Source organism: Dermacentor variabilis, chromosome 2, assembly GCF_050947875.1.
Source record: "Dermacentor variabilis isolate Ectoservices chromosome 2, ASM5094787v1, whole genome shotgun sequence".
Taxonomy (NCBI): Eukaryota; Metazoa; Arthropoda; class Arachnida; order Ixodida; family Ixodidae; genus Dermacentor; species Dermacentor variabilis.
In genome coordinates, this window is record NC_134569.1 from 189,177,322 (window position 1) to 189,192,517 (window position 15,196).

Here is a 15,196-nt window from a genome sequence, read left to right on the forward strand (position 1 = left end):
GTTGCAAAAGCGCCGTCTTTTGTTTTCCTTTTTTTTTCAGTATAGCCAAGAGACGATTACGTCCCGGCTGTTTACGATCGTAATATATTTTGTTTTGTAAACGACTTGTCCTCGTATTGGCGCCCTTAGGTACAGCCAGCCGAGCGCCTGATACCGCTGCTTCTTGCCAGCAATCATCCGCCGTCGCAACCGCATGCCCAGCTATTCGTGCGATTGCAAACTTGAATACAGCGCCTGCACAGACAAAAGGACCGAAAGAACGACAAGCGCGGACTTCCAAATGAATTTTTGTTTCGTATAACAAGCGTATGTAACCAAGACACCCCAACACAAAACCGTCCTCTCCAAAACGCGAAGCCGGCATGAATACGCATTGAAAATTCAAACGAACCATTACCGCCTGCCTTAAGACGAACGAGAGCGCATGTGCGATCTCTAGAAAGCAAGCTATCTGTTAGCGTAATTGACGGCTTACTAACCGAGTCACTCTAAGCTATTGCTGCCGCTTCAATGGTAAATAAAGTATTTTCATTAGGATTGCTAGTCAAGATATTGTCAGGTCTTTTCAAAGAACGAAATACAGCCGCATTCTGCACAATGGACACCTCTCACACTGCGTGTCTGTGGTACTTTTTTCTGGTTGTCAGATAAGGATATGTTCAGCCTAGGATGTCTAGCTTTTTGTTATTCGTTACGATTTCTAGACAGACGCGCTCTGGAGAGCGAATGCCGTGTCGTTCCGGCTGCTGCAAAGCATGACAAGCACCGCTGGGTCGGCAGCAGCATGGATGTTCAAGGCTCGCGCCGGAAACACCGCCGCTGCGCTCGCGCCGAAGCGAAACTACCGCGTAAGCAAGTAGCAGTGGCATGACGAAGGCTCGGCGTAAGCGCTCGTGTGGCCAAACGTGCCCAGATGCATCTAAACTCGGGTCCAGCAGCTACCGCTAGGCGTCACTGGCTGGCTCCGGAGCACTCAGACAGCCGCCGTTCCCGCGTCTACACAATACGGGAGGCGCACTGTATATAGAGTCAAAATTTCCCGGAAGCTGTTGATAAAGCGGCTGTTTCCTCGTCCCTCCCGCTCCTGAGAAGGACATTCAACAACTGGGCCAGTCCTGCTTCCATGTTGTTGAGAACCTCACACTTGAGTATATCAAACTCCATAAGCAGCTCGACGTAAAGAAGATAATATTAGTCGCTGTACATCTGATAGAACACATCTCACCATACCGATGGCACCGTTGACAAGAAACGAAAAAGCACGAATGCTTCTGTGGCATTCACAGTCCGCAGCTGTTCCTGACGGGCTTTGGCTGTTGCCAAAAGCCGCGACCGGAGCTCTGTGTCATGACATGTCATTGCATTGGCTTTTAGCCAGTCTGTATTCCTCGCCACCGAATCTACAGCCTCCCCGTGCACAACAAGACTTGTAACATGTCAAACAATGAATAGATCGATGCCCAAGCATCTGCTTTCCTGAAGTTTTCAGTTTGATATCATACCACAACTAAAGACATGGCAACTATGTCCTTGACTTGATGCTTCCTTCTTTGTTAAAATAAGCCTTGCCAGTCTCCTCTATAACCAAGCTGTACCAGCCTTTTAAGATGAGCATTTACACTTATGATAAAGCTGTCATTGAAAATTTTGCACAAGATTCTAACAGCTGCAAAATTGCAAGTATTCAAGTATGCTCAATGCCGCAAATAAAAAAAAAAATTGGTGCCAAGTTACATCAAAACTGAGAGCTGGGCCAGTTGGTGTGGTTGCATATTAACGAAAACGTGCGCGAAAAAGACTTTTTTTCGTTAAGATTGAGCCAAGTTAGAGTAGTAAGTTGATTTCAATAACACCCGCCCGCATCATGTGCTGCGCACCATGAACTGCACAGAAAGCTGTTACGAATAACTAACATTAGTGCCTTTTGTTATGAAAACTTGAAGTGCTGGTTGTAAAAGTAAGCAAACCAACAAAGAAAAATATAAATCTTTGGAATAGTAATTGGGACAGTTCCATTAATAACTCGCAGACAAGCGCGAGATTCTTTTCCTCGTGCCTTCCTCCTTGCCTGACGTCCTGGTCGGAGACATGTGCAGTACTCCGCCTTTTTTTTCACATCTTTTAAACGTGTTTCCGGTGCCTAATACCCAAGAAATCAGCAATAAGTGAAGGATCAGGCACAACATTATTATTAAGATAGTTACTTAAGAAGCTCACCAGGCCGCGGGATCGAATCCCTCGACGGCGGCCGCGTTTGAATGGGGGCTAATTTGGAAAACACCCGTGTACTTAAATTTAGGTGCGTGTTAAAGAACCCCAGCTGGTTGAGATTATGCCGTAGTCCTCCATTACGGTGTGGCTCATAATCAGATCATAGTTTGGCAGGTAAAACACCAGAATTTATTTTTTACCTAAAGAGCATATTACGATCAGTGTTTATATAATTCTTCCAAAACCTAAATACATGCAGAATAGTGCATAGAGCACATTTACAGCCAAAGATTGATTCAGAGTTCCTCAATTTTATAACCAACGAAAAATCTGCGACATCATTATCTTGAATAATGAACGTGCTTGCTTTGAAAATCTCTAGTACTTCAAAAGGGTTCAAAAGCAGCCTTTCCACAAAAACCTTGCTCGGCCAAGGGACCACAACCTGTTTTGAATTTATGAAAGCTCTTGAAAGGATATCTCTATTGGAAATTAGTTTTTCTCAATACAGGAAATGCTTGTACATATGTCATATGGTGTTCATCATTGTCGAAATCTCCTTCACTACGCGACTGCTATGAATTGTGTCATGAAATGTGGCTGTCTGCCAACAAGCTGCAGTGCTGCAGCTCGATACAACTGCCTCTATGGGTACCTGTGGTGAACAAAAGAAGTTTGTATGCCATTAGCAACTAGAATACACGAGTACGGCTGAAAATTTTCCTTTGCTATTTCGAAGAGCCAAAATTTTTAGGCATTGAATAATTGATATTTTATGTAGGCCTCTCATAAATGCGTAAATTTACTTGTAGAGAAAAATATGAAGATGCTAGCTTGCGGTATACAGTAATACCAGATACTAACAAATAAAGTGAATATTGAAAAAAGAAAAAGTCAGGTTTTACCTGGCTAAGGAACTCGGCCAGGAAAAAAATATGATTGGGGGATTAAGCACGCACATGTATAGAAGTGCTTCCGATCAGTTAGTGAAATTGATTGTCCCATGAAACATGTATGCTGTGTCCAGAACCTCGCACTAAAGAAACAAGTCTATATTATCGTTACCTAAATGTAGGATGCACCTGTCATTTGTTTGTCAATATTTAAATTTACGTGAAGGAAGCAAATATTCTTAACTCGCATTGTTTCCTATGCAAGGTGTTTATTACACGCCAAACAATCCCTAAGTCATATAAGGTGAAGGTAACAATGTCCCGAAGAAGTAATGACGTGAAACCAATGCATACCATGCGCTCTTGTAGCATTCTTGGAAGAGCTTGTCAACAACAAAGCTCCGCAGCGAACGACCGATAGGGCTTTCACTGTCGAGCATCCTTCGTAACGATGAAAATTTGGAAGTTCCAGATAATCTTGTTTGTTTTGCAAAGGTACAGTGAACACCTCATGCTCGAAAGGAGAGCTGGAAAAAAAGGTGATAGTTTATTTTAATTTAATTTTAATTTTATCACATAATGAGCGGTTAACAATGGACTAAGAAATCATCTGAAATGGATTAGTTGAACTCTTATTAAGCAACCATCAGTAAAAGCAGTTCTACACTTCTTAATAGAACAGAAATGAAAGTGGATAGTAAAATCAACTTTATTCCGGATGAACTTTTTTTGCCATTAAAGAGGAAAACATATACAGGTCTATTGAATCAATGTGATGGCATTAAGATATTTCAATTGAAAGACAAAATAATTTTAGACAATTCCGGTTGATTTTTCTCTAGCACTTCAGTTCTATTTTGCTTGATCAGTACGCTTCTTGTTGCCTATCGTTTCACTTATGTTCAATAGTGTACCGCCTCTTGAAGGTCCGTGCACATTGTTCAAAATATACTGTGTAATACCAAGAATAATTTTACAAGATAACATTCCAGGTAATGACATTAAACTAGCTTTTCTACAAAGTACCCACAGCACATTTTCGTTAGAATGAACAAGACTAGCTGGTCTACGCCAAGATGTACGAGCGCTTGCATCCTACGCAAAATGGGTTGAGCTGTAGATATGCCAGGCATTTGATTACTGTCGCAGCAATTGTGCAGTATAAGCATTTACGGTAATACATTTAGAAACCAGAATAGGTTGTATGAGTAAGGTAAAATTGTTTACGTAGGAGCGGCTATATTATGGCGCTCTCATTTTAGAGCAATAATTAAGAGCTGGGTTGTACGTGGCGGGAGAATGTGCAGGATATTAGAAACCTGGGGTGCTTAATTTTGCTTTGACAAAATGAAGCATCTTGTAAAAACTTTTCAGGAAAAATAAGAAAGAATGCTTGAACATCATATACTGTTTTTGACTCAGCGCAAGAAGCAATAATATACTAAAGGAGCCACTTGACAGATGGAGAGAGATGGTATTACGAGAGCCTGTATCGTGCGTTAAAAACTGTCCAATGCTAAGTGTTCGCTATAAGCTGTGAAATGGGTGGAACATTTGCAGAGACAATAGAATCATACGAATTAATATGTGGAGCTGTCAATGTCTGCACGTTTCCTATATTTCATTGTGCTAACACAACCTCCAGATCTAAAACAGATGATGATCGCACAAGTCATGAAATTAATTAGTGGGAAATGCTCACACGAGTAAGAATGACCACTTTTCTGGAAACTTTCAGTTTGGCTTTGTCGGGCACTCACATTTGTTATTCAAGATCTATAACGTCGTCAGAGTCGGCGTGACGTATTTGGGTGTGGTGGAAGAGAGATTTTGTAAGTGCAGCTTGCACAAGCAAGATTATCAATAAAGGTGCTTTGCTGCCATGCTATAACCAGAATTTCATTTTTTTTTTCGAAAGAGGAGGCGGGAGGGGGCGCACACAGGCAGGCCGCATACTGACAAAAGTTTGGGGAGCACATGCCCGATGTCCGGCACCCCCGCACCGCCCCCCAAGTTCCTGGCTACGCCACTTATTCCTACATAATATGAGGACAGAACACAACGCCTGCCTACTGTTCTAGAAGTAGGGAACGTCAAATATAAAGCAGTGCGCTAGTAGGAATAGCTAGAACAAACACAAACAGGAAAAAAACGCGTGCACGTCGCTGTCATTTCAGAAGAGTGTGTAAGAAAAGTACAAAAACAAAAACAGGAATACGTTTCCGTCCCTTTAAAAAAAAAATTCTTTTCATTTGAAACTAAGCATATCATATCGCGAACTTTTGTTTTCTTTCCCCAAAACATCGCTTACCCTGTTTTCTTAACAAAAGCAGGTAACGAGTCAGAACCTCGGGGCGTGAAGTCTCAGCTGTCAACAAAAAAAAAAAAAGCCTAGCCGGAAGAACGTCTCGATATAATAAAAGCCTAAAGTTTTTAAGAACTCAGAAATAACGGCAGAACTCACCAGCGCCGCCGATTCCGGTGAAATTTCCCAATGCTGCTACGAGCTCACTCTAGGCACCGGTTGGGGGAGAGAGCGCTTTTCTTTCACCTGACTCCAGGATGGCCAGGCAGACGACCGCGTCTCCCATTTGTGCCGTGGCTCGGGACGGCAGCGGATGCGCAGCCGTGTCGAGCAGCTCCGATAAGCCCGTCGCCAACGCGCGAACAGCTGCAGCCGTGGGAAACTTTTGGTTTCGCGAGCTCTGGTCCGCACTTTATAAAGAGCAATAAAATCGAAGCTTGTCCCCGCGTCGCTCAAAATCCGGCCTTTTATAGCTTTTGCAGCCATATCTTGCAGCGCCATCTGAATAAAGTTAAGAGCACGTTCGTCAGGCGCAGTCGTTATCCATTTATTCGTCTTTTGAAGTGCCAGTAATTAAAAACATGCAGCATATACGTAAAATGGGTATATTTTAACGCTACACTGTGTTTCTTTCCTTGCATATTTGTACTCTGCGCTGCTTGAAGGTGCAGCATTTTGTTTACGCGAAGACAACAAAGGCCAATAAAACGTAAAACTTCGCCACTATATCTGTGCTTCTGTATTTGCTAGTTTGGTTTAGCACACAGAACTTGCGGTTTAATTTCTTTTTCTTCAGTGGATCGCCTAAAGATAATATTACACTCCATGAGACCTTCATGAGTGCGATTTTTCACGCAGAAAATAACCTTGGCCCATGTTATACGATCAAATACGCAAACTTTAGCCGCGTCAATCTGTCATTATTTCACTTTGGATGCGGTGTATAGTTTTTCATGTTCACGTATCGTCCTTTAGAAGGAAAAATTCTGCGTTTGCGTCCCGTTTCCAGCTGTCTCAAGTTCCTGCTTTTCGACCTGCCACTGTAATCTCTCTTTATTTCTCTTTAAATGCGGTGCATAGTCTTGCATAGTCTTGCATATTAACGTATGCATACCGCCTTACCGGGAAGGAACATACGCTATGTCGATCTAGCTGTAATGCCCAACCCGTTTCCAGCTGTCGGAACTTTCTGCTTTCGTTAAACAGCTAGTCGAGACAGCGATGCGAACAGGACGGAAAATCAAGCCTCGCGCACGCTCAGGCTTAGCGTACCGACGCCTGCGCCTGTGGACCTAAAATCGATGAGCATGTCATTACGTATCGTGATTTAGCCCTCGATCGGTCCGATTGATTTGGACGGTCTTGGACGCGAGTTCGAATTATTACCGCGGCAAGGTCCACGCGTCGATTCGGGACCTTGAAATGCCAGCGAAACGTAATGAATACAGGAACATATCTGCATGGTGTACCGGTCTCTCATGCAGTTCTCATTCGTGCGAACACGTTTTCATCGTGTTTCTTTGCCCGCAGGGACATAAAGAATACGGTTTAGGGCATGATCAAACACGATATCGTCCTTTTCAAATTTACCTGCCGGTAGTGCCTTGGAGAAAGAATTAACAGTTTCGCGGGTCGACCCAGGTATGTCTATAATATGCGATATACTGCAGTGCGTTTCTTGAGATGCTATGATCGTACCATAAGCTCTGTACAGGTCTAAACACACAGTTATTTGAATCCTATCCGAAGATGTATAGGCGGCGACATTGCGGCCGTGTTGCGCGGCACGTAAAATAGGACGCACACGTGGCTGCATACGCAAATTAGTTTGTCTCAGAAACTGCCAACACGAGCACTTTCCCTAATTTCATTCCTGATTGGGAAATGCGGATATGTAGAGGATGTGTCAGCGAACACTTGAAAAAATACTTAACGGTTGCCTGTGGCACATAGCACAATTCTAGTTCGTGAGGCGGTCTGCTGGATGTGGCGGACACGACTTGCATATATATATATATATATATATATATATATATATATATATATATATATATATATATAATATGCATAATTCACTAATTAACCAAGATCACTAATCACCATTTTAAATAATTAACTTATCACCCGTATTACAAAAGTTGCAAAAACACCTAGTCGAAAGATTTATGCTTAAGCTGGGCCATCTACGAGGCGATTAGCGCTGCTTTCGAGTCCTTCTTTCCAACATTTCATGCTCTCGCAGGTAATCTAGATATCGAACAACTGTGGAATACTTTGAAACTGAAAATCTTTGAACTACGTGAAGCTTTTGTCCCAACACGAGTTATATCAAGTAGGCGAGCTCGAGAAAACGCTGGTTTAACACAGAGTTACGTGCCCTTGTTCGACGACAGCGACAATATTATGAAAGATACAAGGCGTCTAATTCGGCAGAGCATTTGGCCTTGCTGAAAGCAATAAAAATTGAATTTAGACAAGAGTCCGACATCGCTAAGGGCTTCTATCTTTTTAATCTACGAGAAAGACTTGATGTTAAGCGATATGGCAAGGACTACAGATCGATACCTGCTTAGAAAAATGAGGAAACAATTATTCATGATAATGAGTCTAAAGTTGAAATTTTTAGCCATAATTTTTCATCTGTGTTCTTGCCGTCTAGCTAACGTACTGTCTGTTTTGAATTACCTGCTGAAATAGACCGCATGCGAGAAGTCACCTATTGTGTCGATGGTATCCGTAAGTTATTAAAAGAACTAGGCTAAGGTATGCGGCCCTGATGACAATCCTGCCGCTATCATAAGGAATTGTGCGGACGCGTGATTCCTTTATTTCACCCGGTTGTTCCTGAAGTCCCTCAACAAAATCGAGCTGCCTGATGTTTGGAAATTAGCGCGAGCCATGCCCATGCATAAGAGTGGGGTGCGAAGCTCCATTCAGAACTACAGGCCGGTTTCCTTAACTAGTATAACCTGCAAAATTATGGAGCATGTAATATATTGTTGCGTTATGGCCCATTTGACTAAACATGATCTCCTAAGCCCCAGCCCACATGGTTGCAGGCGTGGCTCATCCTGCAATACACAGTTGGTAGAGGAGGAGGAGGAGAAACATTTATTAAAAAAAAAGAAAGGACAAGCAGGGGGCTTTCTGCTTGTGGGGGAGGCGCCCTTAGTCCAGGGCTCCTGCGGCTCTTGCTGTCTCCCGGGCCCGCCGCACCAGTTGCTGCTGGTTACGAGGGTCCGACTAGTCAGCACGGCCTCCCACTGTTCGGGTGTGGGGTTGGGTATTTGCGGGGCTGCCTTCACGTTGGGGCACACCCATGTGGTGTGATTTAGGGAGGCGTAATCATTACAAAGGGGACATTTGTATGAATATAGCGTAGGGTGGATTGCGTGTAGTCTGCTTAAATGTGGGTTTGTATTGGTTTGTAGTTGTCTCCATCTTACGGCGTCTTCACGTGAGAGGGTCTTGTGTGGAGGTGGGTATTGTCGTCTGTTCAATCTGTGGTGTTGTAGTATGGCGTTGTATTGTAAAGGTACGGGCTCCACGGATGCGTCTGTATCCCTCTCTTGTGGCGCCCGGGAGGCATGAGCTCGGGCTACAGCGTGCGCACGCTGATTTCCACGGAGGGACTCGTGTCCTGGATTCCACACTATTGCAACGTCCAGGAATTGGGAGGCTTGTTTGAGGAGTCTGTGGGCGATTGAAGATATTCGACCTCTCGCGTAGCTACGGCAAGCTGCCTGGGAGTCGGTAATAATTGTGATGTACTCGTTTGTCAGACTAGAGGTGATGGCCAAGGCGATGGCTGTCTCCTCCGCTACGAGGGCGCTGGCAGTGTGGACCGTCATCGAGACCACCTTTTGCAGGTTATAGTTGACAACGCTGGCCGTCATGGCTGCTTTTTGGGGGTACTGTGCGGCATCTGTGTATAGTGTGGTGGGGAGACTGCCATATTTTGTCTAGAGTTTTTGCGCGAGCTTGGCGACGATCGGCATGATGTTCTGGGTGCATGCTTCTGGGGATAGGGGCTACCTTGATGTGCTCCCGGAAGTTGGGGGCCAGGTGGATTGCTTGTTCGTGGCCTTTGCCGTGTGTGGGGTAGCCTAGGCGCGCTAGGACTGTTCTTCCTGTTGGTGTGAGGGCTAGTCGTTCTCGTTGGCTTGTGAGGTGGGCGTCTATAAGTTCTCTTATAGTATTATGGACTCCTAGGGCTTCAAGCTTGAGTGTCGCTGTTCCCGGGGGTAGGCCGAGCGCTTGCTTGTAGGCTTTCCGAAGAAGTACGTCTAATTGATCTATCTCCTTGGAAGTGAGGGCCAAGTACGGGGCAGCGTAGGCAATGCGGCTGATTATCAGGTCCTGGGCGAGCTGTATTATGTCGTCTTCTTTTAGTCCGTATTGTTTGGTGGTGATACGGCTGACCATTCGCATGATTTGGAAGGTGGTCTGCTTGAGACGTTGGACGGTGTATGCGCCTCCGCCGTCCTGTTGTATGTGGAGTCCGAGAATGCGGACGCGGTTTACTGAGGGTATTTCTTTGTCGTCGAGGGTGAGTGTGATGTTTGGTAGTTTATTGAGTTTTCTTCGGGATTTCTCTCGAACGACTAATAGTTCTGATTTCTCGGGGGAGCACCGGAGGCCACGTGTTTTTGCATATTGCTGGACGACGTCGGTCGCTTGTTGAAGGGCGCCTTGTTTCTCTCCTTCGGAACCAGTGGTGGTCCAGATAGTGATGTCATCGGCGTATATTGCATGCCTGATGCCTGGTATTGCGTTGAGTTTGTCAGGTAATTTCATCATAGCAATATTGAAAAGGGTGGGTGATAGAACAGCACCTTGTGGGGTTCCTGTGTTGCGGGTAGGTAACGTCGGTGTTCTGAGTGAGCCAATGCCTATTGTGGCAGTGCGGTTGATTAGAAAGGCGCGTATATAATTGTACGTATTACGACCACAGTTCGTGAGGCTTAGGTTTGTAAGGATGGTATGGTGAGCCACATTGTCGAAAGAGCCTTTGAGATCGAGTGCTAAAATCACTCCAGTGTTGTGCGGTGAGATAGTTTATTCACGATTTAGCCTCGGCAGTTGATAAGCAACAAGTTGTGGATTGGGTTTTCTAGGATTTCCTTAAAGCATTTGATGTCGCACACAGTCTCCTGCTCTCCAAATTAAAAGAATATAACTTGTCTGGTAAAATAATAGCCTGGATTGCCGAATAGTCGTCATTGCAAAAACAGGCTGTTCGAAACTGTATATCGTCGCAATATGCATCAGTTACTACGGGATTTCCCCAAGGCTCAACGTTGGGGCCACTATTGTTTGTGTTGTATATTAATGATATTTCAACTGGTATACAGTCGTCGTTGAGGATGTTTGCCGATGATTGTTGACTTAAATGCAATACCAGACTGGTGTGTGCGTTGGGATATGTCATTAACTATGAATAAGACTGTTCACATCACTTTCACAAGAAAACGAGCTAATCATCAATATGGGTATGGAATTCATGATTTAACTCTAAACATAAGCAATGAATTTAAATATCAAGGTGGTTTTTTTACTTCTCATTTACGATGGTACAGGCATGTTAAATATATTGGAAATAAGGCAGCATCAGTTTTGCTATTCTTGCGGCGCAGTTTTAGTCATTTGCCGAGTAACTGAAGAAAGCAGTTGTATTTCAGTCATGTACGTTCAATACTTGAATAAGGGTTTGTTTGTTCGGACCCACGCACATCTGAGCTTATAAATAAATTAGAAAAAAATCCAGAATAGGGCAGTTAGATTTGTTCTTCGTAACTATAGCCTGCAGCTTAGCATGACAGAAACCAAACTTAAACTGAAATGGCAAGAGCTGAATGATCGTAGAAGGCAAATCAGATTAAAATTTTTCCGCGATATTTATTATTCTAAAACAGGTATAAACCGCTACCAATACTTCCAGGCACCACACCACATAAGCGACTTGACCACTGTTTGAAGGTCAGGGAATTTTCTTGCACGGATGACGTCTTCCGTTAATCCTTTTTTGTAAGAAGTGTTCGAGATTGCAACAGTTTGCCATCGAGCATTGTATACATTACAGAAATTAATGCTTTTTTCCACGCATTAAAATAATTTGTTCATGTACTTATTGAAGTCTGTAACCTCCCTGCTCTAATGACCTACGGCGCCATGCAGGTAAGTAAAAAAGATACGAATAAAGCTTTGCGGAGAAACGAACTGGTGTTCCAGAACTTTACTTTTGTACTTGAATGCAGAAAATGACCTTTTGTTAAGAAAGTAACTGGAACGCGAATGCATTGCTCCGCAAAGTTCGGAAAATAATATCTCGCAACTGGGGTGATCCTGAGAATGCGTTCCAAGTGGATCTGATCGCCTTGCCAGCTCCGCGGCTAGAATTGGTGATTTGCAATGCGGACGATAAGGTAATGCCGTTGACGCTTCATCAGTGAATTTTGTTAATTAGTCGATTATGCAGGCCAATTTTATGTGCAAGTAATGTGCGCCTCTTGGAGTAGACCAGCTCATGAACTAGAATTGGGCTACGTGCCACAGCTGCACTACAAGAATCACAGTGCATATATATATATATATATATATATATATATATATATATATATATATATATATATATATATATATATATCCTAGCTCTGTATGGCATTTCTTCCATATGCGATTTTCTTGTTTCATTTTTTGACATTTTAAAGGCAATATCTTTCTTGGCGAGTTAAATATGCCCATTTTTCTGTATAGGATATGGGCATTTCTTGCGTAGTTATTTATTCGGGGGCCCATGCCGGATATGATGCAGTTTAAAAATGTGCGCCGATACCGTAGATAGAATTGGTACCGGTGCTCCCGGCGGTGTCGATATGCACTGGCCGCACCAGCGGTGGTACCGGCTGGTACAGCTGGTAAGGGAGCGTTCTCGCTTGCTTCCCTTGTGACAACTAGCATTTTGTCGCTGAGACCACGCATACAGACATTCTGAGATGCAGTTGGGCCTCCGGTCAAAGGCGCCGTGGTTGCTTGAGATGCTGCGGTACTCGGGGGAATGAATTTTGTAGTTCACACACCCCATTCCCATCCACAAATTTCCCAGACGAAAGAAACTGTCTTTCATCTATGCGTCAATCAGAGGTTGAATAGCCTTCCAGCTATATACAATTAAATATTTCAGAACGCATGCACGACAAGAGACGTTGTATAGTGATGTGTCCATCGCTATACTGTATGGTAGCAGCGCAGCATAATAATGCACAATAATGCTTAATATAGTAATAATGTGCTAATATACAATAATAATAATTCACAGTCGCCATGTGCCTTCATGTCACAGCAAATATCTATGGAATTATTGATGTTGAACACATAAATACTTCAAAGAATTGTTATGTTGCCGTGACGGCGTAGACTAGTCAAGACACCTTCAACCCGACTTCATAACGTTAACTCTCTACTGGGCGAGCCTCTGTTTAGAAAAGCACGTGGTACTCAAAGCACGACGATATAGCACCGAACACATTCGGCGATCGTCAGAATCTGACATGCGGGTCAAGTGCGTCGGCTTTTATACACGACTCGTCGAAGGTTCTAGCGTAATCGGCGTTGCTTGCATACTTTCTAGAAAGTGCACTATTCGCGTCGCGCTTACAATCTGATAGCACAAGGTACGGCGAGAACATAGGCGACAGATACAATCAGCGATAACATTCGAGTAAGTCGCGTCTTGCTCTGAGCGGAAATGCGGTGCTCAGAAAAAGGATAAACAAGTACACGTACAGTCGACCGATTCTCTACCAGCGCCGCGCGAGGGTCGACTGGACTAAGGACCGGTCAACTGGCCAGCGCCGTCGAACGGCGCGAAGCGACGGGATCAGCAAGGGTAGCGCATGCGAATCAACTGCACTTTTTGTACCAGCACGACACAGCCCCTGGCACCATTAATGCGGCGCAAGCTTTCCGGCTTGATGGAGACATAGCGTCCTCTTTTTACATCGGAGCTGTCTTAGGCGAGTTTCCAGCGTTTCGTGATGATAGTGTGCAAAAACTATCATCATGTGGGCCGCGTCTACGGGGGTATGAGCCATTCCTTAGCGGGGTCTGAGCCTGTAGAAGGCATGACTCTATAGGGGAACGACGTACTGATCACGAACAAGTACGACGAGCCGTTCTGCGGTCTGGACATGATAATCTGCGGCGATCTGCAACAACTGCGTCCGGTTCGTGCTAACGAGGTCCTTAGGCGTGCACGGGGTCAAAACAAGGTGTTCAGCTCGGAAGCGGCGTCATCTCTCCTACTTTACGTTGTGGCAGGTTGCGCGTCAAAAGGAGGCCCCGTTCTCGGCAATCCTCACGAAAATTGCGGACGGCAGTGTCTGGTGGCTATACTACATGGGGCATGCGTACAAATGGGTAGAGCATTATCCTATGTCTTTTGGCAAGACCTTGGTTTACTGAATGGGATTATTACAAGATTACTTGACATTAGTGTAAGTTTCCTTTTATGCAATCGTTGATTAGTTGTATATGCGGTGTCTAAAAGTTAGGATAGCAGCAGTTTCGAAATTTTTTCCGGTCCTTCACCACTCAGGTCAACCCTCTCAGACATTTTTAACGCTTTCTAGTACGTGCTATGCGAGAGCACTAGTCGTAGGGAACATCACCTTGCTTTTCAGTGCCTGCTACTTTCTTAAACACCTGTATAACAAAGACTAATTTTGTCGCTAAATATCCCGAACCGAAATATTCAACAATATTCGTCGTAGGTACCACGCGGACGAAGGCAAAGAAGAAGAAGACTGCATTCTTTCGCTTCAAGCTCAGTCAGTGCAACTCCCACAACTGCCGCTCGATTTCAGCTAGGTTCCCCTCAAGTGACACCGAACAGCCTCGGTACTCGAGTTCACAGCGCTTAAACAAGCTGGTAACCTGCCACGAGAGCCATGCTCATCTTCCGAGGCGCGATCACGCAGCACCCTCGGGGCAGCACCTCGGCGCCGGCCATGTCACCGCACTACTGGATACCGCCCACCTCGGTGTCTTGCACCGGCGTCACCGAGGTCCAGTCGCTGCTAGCGCCTCTCTCGGCTGCTGCACGTCTGCACCATGGCGCACCGCAGCTAGTCGGTCAGCGCGGCGAAGACTGCTTTCCTGCGGAGAGGCAGGGCGACTATGACGCTGCCGTAGTTGCCGCTTCATCGGAACCCTTGGACGCCAGCTTCCCGGCCGAGCCGCCAGTCAGGAGGTCGTGCAGTCGCGGGGTGGTGTTCTTCGTCGCGGCGCTGCTGGCGTTCAGTGGATCGCTGGCGGTCATGTTCGTTGTCAGCCAACTATTGCAAGCGAGGGAGCTGGCCGGCGACGAGCAGATGGTGACGGCCGTTGCCCATCAACCGCTGGTGCAGGAGCCATCGTCGAGGAACGCGTACGGTGAAGGTGAGGCGGTGACTGTCCACGAGGATGTCGTGGCTCTGCCTGCGGCCACCAACCGGAGTGTGACGGTAGGCGACGTCGACCACTCGCCTAAGGCAACTACTCGCTCGGTGTTCCTTGGGCGACACCGACCCTCCGGGAAACCACAGGTCACTGATGGGGCTCCGAGCAGTGCGGTGGATAGCACTGTCGGGACCGAGACAACCGATTGGTTGGATTAATAGGAACGTTCGGGAAAATGTGCTTGGTTAGGTGATTAAGAAGCCACAGCATGCCCTATAGGCTGAAGCAAATACTACCGTAGGTGTGTAGGAAATAAATACTACAGACCTCTACTGCGTGCTGTATTCAT